This window comes from Haemaphysalis longicornis, unplaced genomic scaffold, assembly GCF_048455015.1.
Source record: "Haemaphysalis longicornis isolate Haplotype H1 unplaced genomic scaffold, Haemaphysalis longicornis Haplotype H1 scaffold_9, whole genome shotgun sequence".
NCBI classification, from domain to species: domain Eukaryota; kingdom Metazoa; phylum Arthropoda; class Arachnida; order Ixodida; family Ixodidae; genus Haemaphysalis; species Haemaphysalis longicornis.
Window position 1 is genome coordinate 11,790,438 of NW_027526460.1, and position 4,372 is coordinate 11,794,809.

Below are 4,372 nucleotides of genomic sequence, written 5' to 3' on the forward strand. Positions count from 1 at the left end.
GCGGTGCCGCACTCCGCGTAGCACGGCCAGAAGCTCCGCCCGCCCTGCCGCAAACTTGGGGCACTCTCACAGTACCACATGCGGCAGGGACTGCACGGGCGCTCGGCAGCGAGCGCAAGCGGAGCTGGCCACCCGCCACAGTCGGTGTTTCCGCTCTGCCGTCCACGGTCCACGCGTCCCCCACGCGGAGGCGCAGGACCGGCGAGCGCAGTCGACGAGGCAGGCGTGATGCCCGCACAGGCGGCAGACCCCCTCCGACACGCAGCCGTGGGTCTGGATGCCTGGTCCGGAGGTGTCGCTGGATGAGCAGGCAGGCGTCGTCCGCTGCCGCCTGGGCCACCATGTCCGACGGAGGCAGCGCGTGTGCCCCGGTGGCCAGCTCGTCCGCCCGCACGTTGCCATCCAGACCGATGTGGGCGGGGACCCACTGCAGGCACAGCCGAGTGCCCCGGTCCGCCAGCTGCGCCACCTTCTCCCGGATGCCCGCACCAACAGGGAGTGCGATGTAACTTTCCCGGAGAAGGGCCAGGGCCACCCGGGAGTCGCACAGCAGGGCACAGCGCTCGGGCAAGGGCTCCATCTCCAGCAGCAGGTCCAGGCCCAGTCCGACACCCACCAGCTCATCTGGGGCCGAAGATGAGGCATAGGGCAGCCGCGCCGGCCGGGTGGCCTCTCCCAGCACGGCAGCCGCTGCGGCCGACTCCTGCTGCTGCCGCACCGAGCCGTCCGTGTAAACAAGGGCGTGGCTGTCTAGGTCGCCCCACACGACGCCCCGTTCCAGCTGCAGTTGTCCGCAGTGGGGCGTCCGCCTCTTGCTGCGCAGACCTGGGACGTCCAGCCTAGCGTCAGCTGCCAGAGCAGGAGCTGGGCCACCAGGTCCCGCATCCACGGGGCCCACCACCTCTTCGTATAAAGCGCGAGCATGAGACCCATGCGCAAGTGGTGGTGGCCCCTCAGTCGCTGCGGGGGCCACACAACAGGGAGCTGGGTAGGCTTCAAGCTTGTCCCGTGACGGTCCCTCCTGTGGTTTCCTTCCCCCATGCCGTCATGCCGCATAGGATAGGCCTGTCTCGGGTATGTCGGGTGCTCCCTCAAAAAATTCGTGTGGGAGCGTTGATTTTGGTTCTTTTTATCGCCAGATAATCTGCTTCCGGCGGTGTTCATATTCGTATAATGTACGTAGTTCAATGTGAGTTTTGAATTGCTCACTTTATTCCGTCTCAGGATTATCCGGCGCTATATTTTAATAAAGAAAAATCAAATGTAACGTTAATGTAGCGAAAAGTTTTAATGTTGGAAATATAACTGGAACGCGTTCCTTTCGCAGTGTTCCTGCAACGGAAACTCGTTTCAAACGTTGGAAGGAATGAGGAACGAGCTTTCGTTCCCGTTTGAGAGGAAGGTGCACGACCATTACTGTCTGGGAGGTAATGGTACGACACTGCCGCCCCTCCCTTTTTATCGGGCTCCGACTGCCAGGTGCGGCTTCCTCTGCTCCTTTGCGGTATTCCGGGTCGCCTATGTAGTGTTCCGTATGGCCGATGTGCTCGTTTTAATTTCTATTTCGCACTCTAATTCTTTCTGTGAAATACCTGGCTAGGCCGGAGGTAACCCAAATTATTCGGTTGAAGTTACGTCGAATGTGACTTTAATTGGCAATTTTGGGTTCCGTCGAACGTAACTGTAGACACTGGCTAAAAGTTCCGCAGGAAAAAACGTTTGTTTTCTATTTCGGGATCCCTCGTAGGTAATTCTAGACACTGCGTAGAAAAAAAAGTGAAAGAAGAAATGGAGCTTGCTGGTCAGCTGTTGTGGCCTCGCATGACACGAATAAGGCGACGCTCATAAATTATGCACAAAGGCACAGAAGAAAACGACCAAGTACGTATGTACACAGTTGTTATCGTTTTTCGCTGTCTTACCATTAAACGTATTGTTCAGAATATTTAATCATACTTCAAATCTACATAGTGTGCCCACATTTGGTTATCAATGCTAATGATGCATTCAAAAACTCGTTCCTGCAATCACTGTTGTCTCCTGGCAGCATATCATTGCCTCGTGTGACGCCAGTGCTGATGTTCATCGTGAAAGAGTTGTCGATAAACGCATTCTTTGAGTTTTAAACCTTTTAATTAGATCAGTTGATTATTAATAACACAAATATGAAAAATACTATACACTACGGCACTCCGTAACAACTGGAGCTGCACTTTTCTTGCTTTCGATAAAGAAAACTGTTCTATAATGTCCTCAAAGTTTGTTTTTACAGTTTCTTCTCGTTCCACACTCAGCAGAGCAACATATGAAAGTCTGTCGTGGGCCCAGTTTCAGCTTGCTGAAGGATTTTTCACAGCCAGCGATATGGAAACGGCTATGGCTAACTTTATCTGAATCCCGACGCGAAGTTTGGGAAATACGTTGTCTTCCCCATACTGTATGACAAATTTCAGAAGTTCTCCAGGTTTTGATAATCTCCGGTCAACACTCCGTGAAAACAGCAATGGACAATCTAGTTTCTTCATAGAGGTCCTGCGCGTTACCGCCGCAACGATAAAACTCGTCAAAGGGGTACAATTTGTTCATAGTTCGTTCTCGTCGTCACCGCAGCACAGCGTGTTTATGTCGAGGAAAAAGCCAAATTTGGCATCGGTATCCTGCAGGCGAGTAAACCTCTCGTCCATTTCAGAATGAGGACGATCGAGTGTGGATTTCATGACCCTTTGTATTTTCTGCTTAGCCGTTCACGCCTCTCCTTTCCACTTTTCACCAGCCATCTGTTTATTTTTCGTCTCGAACGCCTTTCAACATTGACATCCCACGACTCACAGACACCAAGCCCTTCATCGAGTGACTTACTCACCAGCGTTTCCCTTTCGTCACGAAACTGTTCTCTAAAAGCATTCATGTCTAAAGCAGCCTCGTAAAAGTTTATTATTGAGTCTTGCAGCCTTTAAACAGGATCTATTCCAACCAAAATCTTGTTCCAAAAGCCGAGCAAAATAAAAACATCATACCTTAACATCCGCTGGTGCAATAGCTGTGTGCGATCACTTCTCGTTTCACTCGTTTCTTTGCCGTTATTTGCCATGGAAAACTTCAAATATGTCTTCAAGGTACCTACTGACTGGCTTTACCGCTTCGACCCTTGCACTCCATCTCCGACTCATACTTGACAACAGTAAGCACCGCGACTTTTAAATACCAGGATCTCTACAATTCCCTGAACGTTTTTCACTCGCCTTGTAAGAATACCCGCAAAGGGCTAATCGTAATATAAGGCCGCAAATTTTACGCACGCCCCCCCCCCCCCCTCCCCCCCTCTCGTCGCTGCACATGAAAACACATGCGAACGTACAGCACGAACGCAAGCACACTGGATATCATCCCGTGTTGCCTTCCGAACTCCCTCATCCGGGCGTACCTATGTATTCATACATGTGTGCGGCGCTTCCCGACAAGGAGAACAGTTTAATTGCTTGAACAGCGGCATTGTAACACAAGGATAGCTGTGCGGAAGGCGAGGACGAAGAGAGGGGGACACTCCCGGGGCACTTTGCAGGGGAATGCGGGGGGCGCCGGCGCCTCGTGTGTGTCCCTTCTCTCCGTCTTCGCCTTCCGCAGGGCTATCCTTGTGTTACGATGCCGTACCAATAACCCCAAACAAGAACTCTCTCCAACAATGACTTCTGTAGCTGCGCCACCCTGCAATTGAAAGATAGCCCCGCTGCCATTTTTCCCCCTCGTACACAAGTTGGACAGACCAACACCGACAGACTCGGCTCGGCGACCCCTCCCAAGTGGCGCCCGGGGCACTTGTACCCCCCCCCCCCCCTCTAGTTACGCCACTGCTACGCGGAGTCATGGGCGCCCGAGGAGCAGCTATCGTTCTCTTTTTTTGTTGTTGTTAGCGTAATTGTATTGTTATTGTATTATAGTTTTTAGTTGCCGAAAACATAATCCGTTTTCGGGAACTCCTACAATGCATGGATGCCTGCAACGGAATCATGCCGCTTTCCTTCAAGTTTTCTACGAACCAGTTCGAACCTCAAAGCGCGCGGCCCAGGTGGAGGCTTTGGAGAGGTTCGATTTTCCCGCCCACCCGTCGAAATCGCGTCAAAGCGCCGGAAGGCTCGCCCCCTTACGTCATTCGCCGCTCTCGCTCCTCGACCTTCGCTCTCGGCCGCCTTGCGCGGGGGAAGCACGCGACCTCCTCCTATTTTATAGCGGCTGCCCTTTCCTTTTCGCCCAGCTCTCCGCAGCGCCATGTTGTTTGTGCGTGTTTCTCCCCTCTTTCCTTCCTTTCTCCCTCCCTCTCTCCTTTTCTCAAGACTGTCGTCGTTCTCTCTCGCTGGACCTCTCCACCGTCCCC